Raw genomic sequence first — 16,458 nt, 5'->3', positions numbered from 1 at the left:
TGGGGGACACGGGTTCGATTCGTAGTACCCACGTGGCGGCTCACAACTGTCTGTAACTCCAGTGCCAAGGGATCCGATGTTCTTCTCTGGCCTCTGAGGGCACCAGGCACATGTGTAGTGCTCAAACATACACATGCAGATAACATGCTCACACACATACAATAAAAATAAACAAATCTTGGACAAAAAAATTGAAAAAGTGTTGCCTGGGCAAGACCGGGCTTGTTACTCATCAGTTGTGGATTGGAGAGCCTTGCCTCCCTGCATAACTGGAGGTGACTGGTGGAAGCAGTCAGTCTTCAGCTGAGGACCCACAGGTGAACGCACTTGGCCTCCAAGGAATAGTGCCAAACCTGTGGCCACACAGACAGAACCACAAGAGTGGGGGAGTGTTAAAGTGTGGGAAGGTGACTGTGGCCAGAATCTAGAATTATATACGTAACCATTATCCATTATATACATGGATACATTATCAAGAAACAAAGTGAATGAGTTAAAAAAATGTGTGTGTGTGTGTGTGTGTGTGTGTGTATGTATGTATGTATATAGATAAATTATGGGTCAGCCAGATGGCTCAGTGGGTAAAAGGTGCCCAAGCCTGATGTCCTGACTTTGATCCCCAGGACCCACAGGGTAGAAGAAGACCAACTCTAGCAGGTTGCCCTCTGATCTCTCCATGTGTGCCAGTGGCACACGCCACCTCCCCAATCAATCAACAAATGTTATAATAATAAAAAAAAACCAAACTGTGCCGTGGCCACTCATTGGCCCACGATGTAGATTCCTCACATTCTTTGTCGGTTGTATGTGGCTTTAATCACCCATACATCGGTTCATAGGAGGGTTTTCCTGCATCTCAGTCAGTTCGGAGTACCAGCTTCCTCATTCCCCAGCACTTCAGCAATGCACATCACTAGCTAGAGTTCAAGGTTTGCTTGTTTTTGAGCGAAAATTTACACACAGTGAAACCCCTAAAGCTTAAGGGCACCATTCTCTAAATATTGACAAGTGCACACAGCGGCTGTAGCTAGAGCCCTTATCAGGAGAGATAACATTCTCGCCTCCCTTCCTCCTGCCCCCAAGCAACCACAGCAGTCTGTCTGTCCACCCTGTCTGTTAGCTTTGCCTCGTCTAAAACCTGGGTGGAAATGGAATCAGAGGTGGCCCCATGTTTTCGCTCTATTTCAAGGTAACGCGTCGAAGAGTCAGTCAAGATAAAACTTTTACCTAGGCTTTCTTTGCTTTATTACAGCGGAGTACTAGTTCTCTGTGGACGAGACAAGACGCAAAGCGATAGAACCCAAGATTTGCATGCAAGCCGGGCAAGTGCTCTACCACCCAGCCACACCCCCCGGGCCCTGCCTTCCGTTCGGCTGCAATAATAAACCAGGTAGACTCTGGGTTGTGATTGTTCCAGAAGGAGATAAAGACGAGGTGGGGTGTTTGGCTTTCTGCATTAAGGGCTTTGTGTGCATTATCACCATCTTTAGAACTTAGAAAACTCCCTTCCCCTGGAGATAAACTGACACAAGCTTCAGGAAAAACACGATTGTTAAGCCATTTGATTCCAAGTGCTTGCATATTTCACATTTTGGTCCAATCTCCGCTGCTTCTTATTGGCAAATAAGGTACCTTGGAACCCTGCTCTGTCTGCAAAGGTGTCTCCTAGGGTGTGACAGGACTTCTCCTAGGAGCGGCCTTCAACTGGAAACTCCAGATTGGAGATTAGCCGTGCTAAGGAGCTTGTGACCCCAGGAGGACCACAGTCAGGTGAGGCCTGACGGAAATTTCTAGTCATAGCGACGACTGGTTTCGAACACACAGTCTGGCTTAAGGTTGCTCAATTTACGGCCTGATTGTTTTCAGCCAGATGATGTTGCCACCGTCAAGTATGGGCTGTAAAAACTGGGCTTTGCACTTTCATGGCCTGGGCTGGACTCCATCCAAATTGCTAAGTAGTCGATGCTGGCCTTCAATTCTTGATTCCCCTCTCTCCACCTCTCGGACATTGGGATTACAGTCGCGAATCACTACACCAGGCTTCTTAATGCTTCGCTTTTGAGATGGAGTCTTGCTCTGCAGCTCGGACAGAATTAGAATTCCTTGCTGTGTAGCCCAGGCTTGCCTTGAACTCACAGCAGTCCTCCCGCCTCAGCCTCCCAAGTGTTGGAATTAGAGGCAGGTGCCGCCACACCCACACCTTGCTTGGAGTTTCAGCTTGTGATCTTTCTGGCTTAGGGTTAGGGAGCCGCTCTCTCCCAGAGCTCGATGAACTGGGGGGCGGTGGTCGAATTGAAAGAGGCCTATGAGGGCAGTTAAACAGCAGAAGGACCTGCCCAGGCCCTGTGCTCGAAGACTCAGGGGGGGTGGGGAGGAGTTTGGGCTCAGCTCTGGGGACCCACTCTCCATTACTTTGCACGATGCAGGTTTCCATTGCTAGTTGTCAGGTAACTTACTCCGTTCTCTGCTCAGTGCTTGGCTCAGGCCACCTCTTTTTGTTTTTAGACAGTGTCTCATGTAGCCTAGGCTACCCTTGTGCCTGTCTGTGGCTTCCGTTCTTGCTTCCTCCATCCCACCCCTATAGCCTGAGTGTCTGTCTATCTATCTATCTATCTATCTATCTATCTATCTATCTATCTATCTATCTATCTATCCATCTACCTATTATCTATCTATCTAGCTATCAACCATCTATTCATCCATCATCCATCCATCCATCCATCTATGCTTTCTGAGACAGGGCCTTGCTATATAGCCCTGGCTAGCCTGGAACTTGTTGTATTAGCATAGGCTAAACTTTCACCTTTTACCTCAAACTTGTGGTGGTTCTCCTGCCTCAGTCTCCAGTGAAGGAACCAGAGGCATGCACTCTTGTGCCTGGGTCCTGTGTTTTGTTTTTTTGAGACAGGGTCCTGACATTCACTATGTTGTCTATGCCAGCCTTGAACTCACATCACAGCCCTCTCACTTCAGGCCCTGGAACACTGAGATTATAGGCGTGTGTGCAGTGCTGGGTTTAACTTGTGTGGTGTTGTGAAAGGCAGATTAGATCCCTACTCTATGGCCCCAGACCCTTCCTTGCTTCCCATGTGCTCTCAGGGTAATAAACATCCAGATCTGGCCAGCCTCTCTTTCTCTGTCAGCTCTTTCCAAGGGGGGTTAAATTGCTCTGGGCTCAGAAAATAGGATGGGTACCTGAGTTCAATCCTTCATGCCTTTAAAGTGATGGGAAGGACCCTTCTCTGGGGCTCCTTGGACAGCCATCCTTGAATCTGTGACATACACACACACACACACACACACACACACACACACACACACACACACGGGCAAACAAATGTCATCCTTTGGAGGTCCTTCTGGTTGATCCACAAGGCTCCAGGAAGCTTTCAGGTTCCACTTCTGAAGACATCACTTTAGTCTCAGACATGTCTTGGAGACAATGGGTGTGCCACTCATACCTCCAGGCTGTGTCCTCTCTCGTCTTTTGGAGGTTGGCATTTAACTGCTCAGGAAGGCAGGATGGAGAGACCCACCTTGAAGTTTGTGACTGAGATCTGCAAGGCAGCGTGGAGGAGTCCCATCCATCCACTCTGCTAGGAATCCAGGGTGCCATTGATGTTGGGGGGAATCTCCAAGAGTCAGCTCTCTGAGGACAAAGTCTCTGTAGCCTGGGACAACAAGCCAGGCCCTCGAAGCCCAAGGAAGGGATCGCTCCTTTTTTTTTCCCCCCCAATTGCTGGCTAATGTCAGTTGAATCACACACTGCTCCTGGCATGAAATGATGGCATCACTTTGCCTGGGTGATCAGGGACCCTTGTCACTGGCCATTGTCAAAGGAGGAGAAATGAGTTCTGCAAGGGACATCAGCATCAGGTTAGAATCTCAGATTGGAACTTGATCAATAGGCCTTCCCTCCCCTGCCCTTCCCTCCCTTCCTCTTCCCTTCCTGAATATGATATCCTGTGGTGCCTCAAAAATCTCTATGTAGCCAAGGGTGGCCTTGAACTCCTGGGATTACAGATGTGTGTTACCATATCCGGTTCTTGCAGGCCCTGATCAATAGTCTCTGCTGCCTTCTGGGGCCTGTGGAGGTCCATGGAAGGATTTATACTGGGCTTTCTGGGTTCACGCCCACCGAGATCTGACCAAGTCCTCCCGGGAGAAGGGAGGACAAAAGGGGACTGCCGAGGTAAACCTCACACAGCACGATGCCTCGCATGGTGAATGAAAAAGAGGAAAGAGCCGGATCAAAGTGGATGGACAGCACCCACAGGGCTGCTGAGATGGTGATGCTCCATCTATTTCTTTGCGTGGACATGTAGTACTGACTGCTCAAATTGTTAAAGAGGACATTTATTTATCCGTGTGTGTGTGTGTGTGTGTGTGTGTGTGTGTGTGTGTGTGTGTGTGTGTGCGCTGGTGTACAAGCATGTCTGTGGGTTTGCATGTGCCACTGCACATGTGGGCGTCAGAGGACAGTCTGTGGGAATCAGTTCTGTCTTTCCACCATAGAGGTCTCAGGGCTCGAACTCAGGTCGTCCATCTTGGTGGCAAGCTCTTTCATCCTCTGAGCCCTCTCATGGGCCCCTAGTATAGCTTTTGACAGATGTGCTCTGCAAATCTGCCAGCGGGGTCGAAAGAGACTCCTTGACAGGACTGAGAAAATTTCAATTTTGGCCGCGTTTTCCCCCTTTCAAGCCTTTTGTGTATTTTCGGTGACCTTGGCTTCTGGCCACTCTCAGTTCCAGGGATAAAGTTCATGGATCTTTGTCTCCTCTCCTTTGCATGGATGCTGTTTATTGAATTGATACAAGAAAAGAAAAAGCAAATGAAATGATGAGGAAAGATGAGGACGGGAGAGGGGCTGGGGGTGTGGCTCAGGGGTAAAGTGCCTACCCAGGATGAACAAGATCAGGGTTCCATCCCTAGCAACCCACCCCTTACCCCCAAGTATAGCAAGAAATGGAGTCTGGCTTCAAAGCCAGGTGTGCAGGACCCAGATGCACTCAACTGCAGAGTGATGTCATCACACTCCAGCAAGATCAAAGTCGTGGGCACTTGCATTTATCTTCATCATTTTCTTTCCCTCTATGTCACCTCAACTTCCCCTTTAGATACTGATCCTGGCCCTCCTAATTAGGGAGGAAATTTTCTTTCTTTCTTTCTTTCTTTCTTTCTTTCTTTCTTTCTTTCTTTCTTTCTTTCTTTCTTTCTTTCTTTCTTTCTATCTATCTATCTATCTATCTATCTATCTATCTATCTATCTATCTTTCTATCTACCATCTAACCATCACTGTTGATCCTATCTATCTATCTATCTATTTATCTATCTATCTATCTATCTATCTATCTATCTATCTATCTATCTGGGTTTTTTTGTCAGTCTCCTGCATCCCAGGGTGGCCTTTGAACTTATTATATACCTAGGGTAATCCCAGACTTCTATCCTCAGGTCCTCCTACCTCCTGAGCACTGGGATCATTGGCATGTACCACCACCACTTGCTCTGCAATTTGCTTTCCTATAGCAGCTTTGAGAAACTCTTTCTCAACAAGGTAACTGATCCTCAGTGTGTCCACAATGCAGGGTCTCTACCCTTCCCCTCCTGCAAGTGGCTTTTCACCCAGAACCTGGGTGAGTGTCTGGGCCTCACAGGTCCATCTGACTCTCATAACCAATGCTCAGGATTTTGATTTAATGGGCCTGAAAGAAGCTTAGAAAAACACCTGTGTTTGTGAAACCAGATTTTGCATTATTCTGTGGAAAAAGACATAGGGTACTATCCAGTTATTTTTTTTTTTTCTAGCCAGCCTCCTTGCTTGTCAATTGATTGGCAGAATGGAGTAGTAGAGCATCATTGAACCCTCTGATCTTTGTTTTTCCTCATCTGAAAGGTAAGGTATATCCATCTCATAGTACTACCATGGAGGTTAAGAGCGAGAAAAATATTTGCCAGGAATTCAGTATTTATGATCAGCCAGGACCTGTGCAGGATTTCTAGGCTCCCAAGAATGCACTGGACAGCTGAGTGCATACAGCAGGGGCATGAAAATGCTCATTTCCTTGCTGAGGATATAGCTCAGTGGTAGAGGACCTAGTTTGCAAAGTTTAAGGCTTGAGATGCAATCTTTAGTACTACAAGAAAGGAAAAAGCAAAGAGAGAGAGAGAAAAAAAAACCTTGATGCTGTAGCTAATCCTGCAATGCTGGCACCAGGGAAGAGGCAACAGGTGGATTAGGAAGGAGTTCAAGGCCAGCCTGAGCTACATAGTGAGTTTGAGGTCAGCCTGAGCTACAGAATGAGTTTGAGGTTTAGCATGGGCTATGCAGTGAATTTGAGGTCAGCCTGAACTACATGAAACTGTTTAAAAAATGTTTCAAAGTTAAGGGATCTTGAACAGGTTTTTATTTCATTTACTTATGTATGTATGTATGTATTTTTGGAGGCAGGGGGTCTCTATGCAGTCATGGCTATCTTAGAACTTCTTATTTAGATCAGGATGGCCTCAAACTCACAGAGATCCTCCTGCCTCTGCCTCCTGAATGCTGAGGCTAAAGGAGTATGCCACCACACCTGACTTGAACAGGTTTTTCTTAAAAAAAAAAAAAAAAAAAAGATATGTATTTTATGTGTGTGTGCCTGAGTGTATGTGCACCAAGTGCATGCAGTGCCCATGGAGGCCAGCAGAGGGTGTGAGAGCCCTGGAGTTACAGATGGTTGTAACTGCCACGTGAGTGCTGGGAATTGAAGTTGGGTCCTCTGTAAGTGTAATACATGCTCCTAACTAGAGAGTCATCTCTGCAGACCCTGATTTTGTCTTGTTTTGTTTGGCTACATGGTCCCTGGTAGCCAAGGGTGACTTTGACTTCTGATCCTGTGGCCTTTCTACCTTTTGAGTGTTGGGGATCAAGGCCCCAACACTCAACATCAAGCCTTTCTTTGCTTGGGAAAGAACTATGGTAACGGTGGATGTGTTTGAAACTGTCCAGCTGGGGGCACAGCTGGAAGAGACCAGTGGCTGTTTCTTCCAGCTGCAAATGAAAGGGTCCACACCTCAGGGGAAAAACAAACCTCTGTCCCAGGCATTGCTGGGGAAAGGGCCCTGGAGCGGGAGGAGCTGAAAGTAGGTGGGAGACAGATGTAATCGGCATCGGCGCCTGGATTGGCTCTTCCTTTCAGAACTTCGAGGTTGTAACCCAGACAGGTGCAAGTGTGAGTGTGTGAGTGTGCATGAGTCTATGTGTGCACAAGCAGCAGGTGTGTGTGAGTATACATGCATGCACGTGACAGTGTGTGCATTCGTGTGTGTGTGTGTGTGTGTGTGTGTGTGTGTGTGTGTGTGTGTGTATGAAGAGACACTGTAAGAACCTGAGAATGGAAAGACTAACAAATGAACAGACAGGTGTGTGGTCAGGGACATAGGCGATGTGGTGTCATCCTTTGTCTATCAGACCTGTAGAGAGTAGTTGAGTGTGGTGGTGCAGTCCTGTAATCCAGGGCTTGGGAGGTGGAGGCAGAAGGATCAGCCTTGGCTATAATGGTGGGCCAGGAGGCTAGCCTGGGCCACAAGAAACCCCATTTCAACCCACCCCTCCAGAAAAACAGGGGCTGGGGGGATGGCTAGGGAAGTGTTGGTTATGCTACCAAGAGCGATGCTGAGTTCTATCTCCCGAACCACATAAAAGGTTATCATGTGCTGCAATCCTTTTCTGGGGCCTTGGGGACAGGTGGGTGGATTCCTGGGGCTAGCCTAGCCTAGTGGGCGAGTTGCAGGCTGGGGAGAAAGACCTGTCTCAAAAAGCCCCTGAGAAATTGCCTCTGACCTCTACATACCTGCAGACACGTCTGGAACTACCCCTCTCCATATTACAGGGATGAGAAGAAGAACTCATTTATTTTAATTTTTGTTGTTTGTTTGTTTTGCTGAGACAGGGTTTCTCTGTGTAACAGCTCTGGCTGTCCTGGAACTAGCTCTGTAGACCAGGCTGGTCTTGAACTCAGAGATCCACCTGCCTCTGCTTCCAGAGTGCTGGGCTTAAAGGCGTGCGCCACCATGCCTGGCTGTTTTTAGTTTTTAATTACATTCATTTATTTATATTTGTGTGCATGCATGCGGCCAGAGGACAGACACATTGCTGAGGTACTTGGGTCCAGGAGATCCAGCTCAGGCCAAGCCCCTTTACCCACGGAACCATCTCACGGATTTTTACTGTGTATGGCACAGGCAGCTGGGAAAATAAGAATTTAAGGATGAAAGAGGAGAGAGTGAGGAGAAAGATAAGGACCCTTGTATGGTGCACAGAGTCCCTGGGTCCATTTGGCGTGGCTTGGCACGGACAGCAGCCTCTGCCACAGGCTCTCTCTCTCTCCTGCCTGTCCAGAAATAGTTTCCGGGAACCATGGTGCTTCCCCGCCAGCCAGCGGGGAGATAAAGCTGTGTCGCTTGTCTTGGCTGCCTCTCAGTTGACACCTCTGACAGGCCGCTTTGATCTCGGGTTATCAAGGCCTAACCCCTGCGCGGCCTGCTCTGCCAGCACCCCCCCCCCCCCTCGCTCAGGGGAAAAGGGCATTTCAGAAGGTCAGTTCAGAGAGGGACAGGCCGCTCCCTGTGCCCAACTGGCCTTGAAGCTTGGGTGCTGGATGCAGGAAAAGGTGCCCGATTTTTACTCTGCGGCCGGCCGTCGTCGCGGCTGGGGGATGGGCGAGCCTGCGCAGTTGTGGGGTGGGAAGGGTAGTCCTGGCTGAGCCATGAGCTGGCCAAGTTGTGCCTGTAGCATGGAGGGTGGTGTCCTCATGGGGCCTGAGCCTTCACCACAGATCAAGAGTGGTGAAAGCCAGAACTCCCCAGTTCTTGTCTCAAAACCGCTGCTGAATCATTGGCTGGCAACGGGTAAAGCCTGCCTGCCTGCCTTCTCTTCAGACCCGTGTTTCCACTGCTCATCTGGTAAAATATAGAGGATTTAATAACGAGGGCCGCCTCTTGCCAACAAATCCACACGTGGAGACCCAGCGTGAAAACTGGTTGGAGGCAGAGTGGGGGCTGCCTGGAGAGAGGGGACCCTGAGATTTGATGCCTCAATTCTTTTTTAGCCATTAATTATTACCATCACCATTGTGTTCGAGACATTGTCTCAGTACAGTCCAGACTGACCTCCATCCAACCCACCAATCAGCCTCAGCCTCGTGAGCTCTGAAGGCCCAACATACATCACCACCTTCCAGGCTCTTGGTTCAGTAAGGTTACTAGGACCGAGGCCCACTGTAGCTAAAGCTCACGGACTGGGTGTCTGAAAAATAACAAGGATGTCGAAAGTGGGTTAGATGGCTCAGGTCATAAAGGCACCGGCCACCAAGCCTGATGAGTTCTGTCCCTGGGACTCATGTGCTGGCATTTGAAGACTGACTCCTGCAAGTTGTCCTTGGCTCCCCCCCACGCACTGATCGGTGGACACACCCCTGCTCCATACAAAATAAATGAAATGTAATAAGACTTAAAAGAAAAGAAAAGCACCATAGTAGAGATGCATAGCTGTGCAGCTTCAGAGGCTGCAGTGTGAGGTGAAGGTGGAAGCCTTGTTTGCATCTAGTGTCAGATTGCCCCCCCCCCCCCCCCGCCCTGTGTGTATTATTTATTTTTATGTATATGAGTGTTCATCTGTGTGTATGTACGGGCACCATGTGTGTGCAGTGCCAGAGAAGGCCAGCAGAGGGCATCAGATCCCTAGTAGCTAGAGTTACAGACAGTTAAGAGCCACCATGTGGGTGTTGGGAATTGAACTCAAGTCCTCTGAAAGAGTAGCTAGCTCTCTTAACTGCTGAGCTATCTCTCTAGTCCCAGCTTTGAAGCCCCATTTGGATGTAAACCTTTGCCACTTACAGGTGGTATGGCTTTGGGTCACCTTCCTTCTCCAAGCTTTTATATCCTGATCTGTTAAAAAATGACTGAATACCGGGGCATGGTGGTACACACCTTTAATCCCATTACAAAGGAGGCAGAGGCAGGTGGATCTCTGAGTTCAAGGCCAGCCTGGTCTATAGAGTGAGTTCCAGGACAGCCATGGCAACATAGAGACCTTGTCTCAGGAAGAAACAAACAAACAAACAAACAAACAAACAAACAAACCAGCAAAACCAACCAACCAAATAAGGCAGCAGCAAAATCCATAGACAAGATATAACTGTGGCCTGACTCACCCGGAGGGGCAGTGTGGGCCCTGGCAAAGGCCTGGCAACTGTATGCAAATGCATTTGCCTGGATTTATTTTGTGACCCTCTCATGGCGTTTGGGTTTCCCTAGGCAAATGCTCGGATGCTCACTTGCTTACATGCTATGGAAATGATGCTTTTGAACTGTGCCCATGTGGCGAGCAGATGAGTCAGGCCCAGTTGGCATTGGTTTTGGGCCGTTTTGACAAAAGGAAAGCCAGATGGGCATCTCAGAGGCTGACTGCTTCTGCATGGGAGATGCTTCCCTGGAGTTTTATATCTGGCTATTCCAAGTGTGGTCCACAGACCAGTAGCATTGGCCAGGAAACTTGGGTCTCACTGCTCCAGGTACCAATGGCATTAATGAGGGGTTGTAAATATGTGTTTTCTCCTCTCCTCTCCTCTCCTCTCCTCTCCTCTCCTCTCCTCTCCTCTCCTCTCCTCTCCTCTCCTCTCCTCTCCTCCTCCTCTCCTCTCCTTTCCTTTTCCCTTCCCTTCCCTCTCCTTTCCCCTCTCCCCCCTTCCTCCCTCCCTCCCTCTCCCCCTCCCTCCCTCCTTCCCTCTCTCCCTCCCTCCCTTCCTTTTGTTTTACATGTATGGACGTTTTTTTCTTGCATTTACCACATGCATGTATGTAATGCTCACAAAGGTCAGACTCCGGTGTCAGATCTCCTGGAACTGGAGTCACAGATGATTTGTGAGCTCCCATGTGGGTGCTGAGAATGAAACCCTGGTCCTCTGGAAGAGCAGCCAGTGCTCTTAACTGCTCAGTCATCTCTCCGGCCCCAACAGGGACTTTCTTGAGCATAAACCCCAACCAATGTGTGATATTCTCAGTCATGAGATGGCTGTGTTGATAGGATTCTGAGACTTAGGGGGAAAACATTGTCACTCGATTAGCCATGTCTGCCCTGGGTAGAATGGAGGGGGTAGGGTGAGGTGCTGGCTATCCCTGCATTTTCTGAAACGTCTTTATTATCATTTTCTTATGAAATAGAGATGATGGGTGTGGTGAGACATGTCTGCAGTCCCAACACTTGAGCGTTGGAGGCAGGGGGATCAGAAGTTGAAGGGCATCTGTGGTTGCATAATGAATTGAGGCTATATTGGATGCTGGTTTAAAAAAAAAAGGAAGAGAGAAAAAGAAAGAGTGAGCAAGAGAGAAAGAAGGGGAGGAAGGGAGGGAGGGAGGGGTGGAGAGGAGAGGGAAGGGAAGGGAAAATGAAAGGAAAGGAGGGGAGAGGAGTGTGGAGTGTGGAGATGGATGGAGATGAGTTCCTCAGGGCAGAGAAGAACTGAGAGGTAAGGTCAGGGTGAGCTAACCCATCTCCTGAGTCCCAAGTGCGTTCTTGCCAGGTTCAGTGGCACATTCCTGGAGACACACTGACTCAAAACCAGAACCACCCAAACTGTGGTCTTTCCAAATATCCGAGATTAAGGACAGTGGCCCCAGCGAGAGAAGCCCAAAGCCAGAGAGGTCAACTTCAATCCAACTTCTTCCTTTTCCTCGGGGGCCACGGAACACATGGGTCCTTTCTGTGTGCTTGGCAACAGGGTCTTGCTATGCAGCCCAGGCAGGACTTGAACCTGAGACCCTCCTCTCCCTGTCTTCTCAGCATTGAGATTGTAGGTATACATTACAACACTGCTACACAACCAGGTTTTAAAAAGAAAAAAAAAAAAAAACCCCAAACCCCAAAAAACTTGTTTTAGAGTTTCTAGTTCTCGTAGATGTCCCCCAGAGTTCCTCAGACTATGAAATGGTTCCAGCTGAAGAAGGGAGGAGATGAAGAAGAAACTAGAAAAAAAAAAGTTGCTAGTAGCCCACAGATGATCCGGTCCTTTAACCCCTGAGGCACCCCTGGAGTGGAGAGCTGGGCAATGCTAAATCAAAGAGTAAACATTCAGGAGGGACCCGGCATGTGGGGGACGATGGGAAATAAGCACCCCTGATTTCAATCCACGGATTTCCTCTCCCCCCGCAGACCCAGGCCTGTGTATAAACGCTATGCAAATGTGTTTACTTTGTATTTTATTTCAGTTGGAGTCACTCAGCTGTCAGGACCTATATCAACATGTCAGCCGCTTGAACAAACATGCGTTGCAAGTGGAAATATTTCAGATAAACAGACATGATGTTATGACATGGCAAACCCCAACCCAACCCTGGGGAGGGGGTAGAGACCCAGGAGAAGACGGAGGGAAGCAGAGCCGCAGGACGATCTGTTTTCCATGGCTGAGGCCCTGGAGGGTCAGCTGTAAATAAAATCGAGTTTTGATTACGTGTGTGTGTGTGTGTGTGTGTGTGTGTGTGTGTGTGTGTGTGTGTGTAGGGGTGGGGGGTGGTGTTGGGGGGGTTTCCCCTGCTCCCTGGCGTTAATATGTTTTGTCAGCTGAAGAGGCCTGCTTGGCAGGTACCCTGAGATTCTCCCTGGTGTCCCTGTTGAGTCCCAAAGAGGAAATGAGACCAACAAAGAGACCACAAACCCACCAGATTAATTTAATTCATGGTGTGCTGGCTGTGTGACAGCGGACTGCAAAGCCTTCCTCTTCCTCTTCCTCCTTCTCACTCCTTGCTTGGGTTCTTTATTAACTGCCTTCACAGGAGGCATGAAGAGATATTTTGTGTGCATTGTGTGTGTGGGTAGAGTGGGGGCACACATGGGGAAGAAAATGTGTGTGTGTGTGTGTGTGTGTGTGTGTGTGTGTGTGTGTACACTGTCGTGCATGCATTCACTATGGCATGCATGTGGAGGTCAGAGTACAACTTGAGGGAGTTGATTCTCTCTTCACATCGTGTAGGTCCTGGAGACCCAATGCAGGTTGTTTGGTGTCAGGTTCCTTTATCCACTGAGCCATCTCTCCAGCCTGATGACTCTGAAATTTTAAGACAGAGAGTCTCAATATTTAGCCTCTGTTGGCCTTGAACTCATAATCCTCCTGTCTCAGTCCCAAGTGAGCTCAAGACCAGCCTGGGCCACATAAGACATGACATAAACAAACAAACAAACAAACAAACAATTTTAATCATAAGGAATACCAACATTAGTCCAATAATAAGATGAAAATGTGCTTGGCAAGTCTGGAGAGGTGCCTTAGCAGTTAGAATCACGGTTTGTAGGCAAAGTTAAGATCAAACTCACAATTGTCCTGCTTCTATCTCTTGAGAACTGGGATATATATCCCAGTATATTAGACAGGGCTTTTCTGTAGTTTTAGTGCTTGTCCTAGATCTTGCTCTGTAGCTCAGGCTGGCCTCAAACTCACAGAGATCTGCCTGGCTCTGCCTCCCCAGTGCTGGGATTAAAGGCGTGCGCCGCCGCCGCCGCCGCCGCCGCCGCCGCCGCCGCCGCCGCCACCCGGCCGAGAACTGGGATTGCAGACAAGCATGAACACTCCCAGCAAGCAATGTTTTAATGCAGTGTGTTATCTTTTGCACACAGCCCAACACAATGAGAGATGGGAGGATAGGTTCCAACTGCTCTTCCTTCCAGAGGACCTGCTTTTGATTCCCGGCACCCCATACAATGGCTCACAATCATCTGTGATTCCAGTTCCAGGGGATCGGACGCCCTCTTTTGGCCCCCCTTGGGCACTGCACTCAACCGGAGCACAGACGTACATGCAGGCAAAACACTCATCCACATAAAATAAGAATACATAACCTTTAAAAACCCATAAAATAATAGTTTAAAAAATAAATAGCAAGTGCTTGCCTAACAAGTGCAAGGCCCTGGGTTCGATCCTCAGCTCCAAAAATAAATAAATAAAATAAAATAAAGAAAAAAATAAATAGCCTTTTCTTCAGCCTGTTAAGCACCACCGACTGTGTGTCATGTCCATTCCCAAAGAGAACCCTCTCAGGTTGGAGCTTTTCACTTACTGAAGAGAAGGGGCTTGAGTGAAGCCCAGAGAGGTTCTGAGGCATACCCTCGGCACCACAGCCAGGAAGCATGATGGCTGGATTCCACCGCAGCTGCCTGGTTCTAGACTCAGTCTTCTGGCTGATGCAGTGGGCGTTTGAACGTGGGGTGGGGGGGAGTGTGTGGCAGTATGGCTTTTGGAGATCCTGGGGGCTATTAGCCAGCTCTGTGGGGCTGAACTCGTCTGCCCCTGAAATGAATTTGCTCAGATAAAAACTGCATGCTTGTCCAAATGAGGGACTGGGCAGCTGCCTGGGGGTGTGCTTGGAAGATGTTGCCTGGTCCTTGGCTCCCAGAAATGTCTCTCCCCCCAGACACCTGTCACACGGCCTCAAATTCCACCAACATAAGACTATGCCACTGTGCTTCCATTACGGAGTGTTTTGGGGACATGGTTTAAATGTGGACAGTATGAGGTCACAGCTACACCCTTCTTCAGAGTCTTTTCCCAGTCAGGCATCTAGGTTTGGGGGTAGGCGTGGGGGGCGGACTCCGTACAGACCGCAGAGGATGCTGGGAAATCAGCAGGCCTGAGATTTCAAAGCCTTTGCATCTCATTTCCCATTTGTGTTGGAGACAGCAACCTCCGTGTTCCCTCGGGGGACCCGGCCTCAGAAGGCTCCACCTGTCCCTCTGCCAAACGCGGCTGGCGTGTTTTAGGCTAGACCCCTAAATAGCCATGATAGGAGAGGGGGAGCCGCCTGCTTGTCATGAGACTGTTGAATGTCCCAGCTGCCATTCGGCAAGAACCTCACGTTGTCACGTTCCTTCTTGGCTTCCTTTTCCATGATTACCCCACCTGCGGGATTATTCACTTAACATCTTTCCCGAAACCGACTCACTTCAGAGGAAAACAAACATCTATTTTAAGGGTGGCTGGCTTGAATTTTCTTCACCAAGAAGGTGCGATAAAACCCTCTTTTTGTGTTTCCCCCCCTTTTTCTTAAAAAAAAAAAAACAAAAAAACAAAAAACAAAAAAAAAAAACCAAGCAAACAAACCAACCCAAATGTTAGTGACAAGTTTTATATTTTTACTATTTTAACTTTTTACATCAATTTATTTGTTTACAGTGTGTGTGTGTGTGTGTGTGTGTGTGTGTGTATGTATGTTTGTGTGTGTGTTTGTCACAGTGCCCATGTGAATGTTAGAGGAATCAATTGAATCAGTTGTCCCCTTCCACCATGTTGGTCTAGGGGTGGAACTCAGGTTTGGTGACAAGTGCCTTTATCTGCTGAACCACGTGCCTGCAAAACACACACACACACACACACACACACACACACACACACACACACACTTTTGAGACAGGGTCTCTCTACATAGCCCCAGCTATCCTGGAATTTACTATGCAGATGAGGCTGTCCTTGAACTCAGAGATCTACGTGCCTCTGCCTCTCTAGTGCTGGGATTAAAGGCATGTGTTACTATTCCTGGCCCCACATAGCCCTATATAGATATATTTTAATACTTCTCTGCCCCGTGTTCCTTCTCATCTTTCTCCCAACTAGGCGAATCCCCTGCACAGCGCTTTCCTTCCAAACCTTTGTCTTATGTCACTTCGGAGGTTCCTGTGAGACATGATCCTTATAGTTGGAGTCACGGAGAGCACTGATTTTTATGCTCATAGCTGTTTGAACTAAAGATACGCTGGGAACACATACAATCACCCTACCCAGCTTTCAACAATAGACTAAGTGGTATGTGGGTAATTGCTTCCTTCTTAAAAATGTCATGCTCAATGTGGTGGTGGTACATGCCTGTAGTCTCAGAACTTTGGAGGCTGAGACAGGAGGATTAAGTTCAAAGTCATCCTGAGCTGCATAGCAAGACTATATCTCCAACTACCAACACAGGATAAGGAATCTGCAGACATTGGCTCGGCCTCCACAGCTGTGACTGGAGGCCACGTCTTATTCTTCGGTCTTCATTGCCCTGCCCACGAACAAAGAGCATAATGTTGCTCTAAGTCTTTGAGGTTCCCACATAGTGGGGAACTGGGGATAGAAGTCAGAGACCACACGTGCCAGGCCAGCCCCCAGCCACAGAGAGAAATCTTCGGCATTCTATTTACTGTTGACGTTGAGACAGTGTCCGATCTCATTGTGAACTCATTCTATAGCCCAGGCAGGCCTAGAACTTGCGATCCTCCTGCCTCAGCCTCTCAGGTAGCTGGGACAACAGGTCTACAACAACAGGTTCAATGGACCCTTCTTCTGGAGTGGTATGACCAGGGATAGAGCCTTGGTTCCAGGTCCCAGAGTCTCTTCTCCCATTGAGGTGAGAACCTGACCCAGAGGTGCCCGTTTTGAAGGAATGTCTCAGTG

General features: G+C 48.5%; 1 long non-coding RNA gene across 4 annotated transcripts; it reads left to right on the top strand.

Annotated features, from left to right (window-relative positions):
* Positions 1-499: 499 nt before the first annotated feature.
* Positions 500-12,491, top strand: LOC121825390 (uncharacterized). Of its 4 annotated transcripts, XR_013047496.1 has the most exons (5): positions 500-1,160; positions 1,253-1,390; positions 5,456-5,558; positions 5,810-5,897; positions 12,251-12,491. It is a non-coding gene; the product is annotated as an uncharacterized LOC121825390 (long non-coding RNA). The 4 variants fall into 4 exon arrangements; XR_013047497.1 differs by lacking the exon at positions 5,456-5,558 and having other exon boundaries at positions 510-1,160; XR_013047498.1 differs by lacking the exons at positions 5,456-5,558; positions 5,810-5,897; positions 12,251-12,491 and adding an exon at positions 1,629-3,720 and having other exon boundaries at positions 517-1,160.
* Positions 12,492-16,458: the final 3,967 nt, after the last annotated feature.

The sequence above is a fragment of the Peromyscus maniculatus genome, chromosome 23, assembly GCF_049852395.1.
Source record: "Peromyscus maniculatus bairdii isolate BWxNUB_F1_BW_parent chromosome 23, HU_Pman_BW_mat_3.1, whole genome shotgun sequence".
Lineage (NCBI taxonomy): Eukaryota > Metazoa > Chordata > Mammalia > Rodentia > Cricetidae > Peromyscus > Peromyscus maniculatus.
This window is presented reverse-complemented; position numbering and strand designations above follow the sequence as displayed.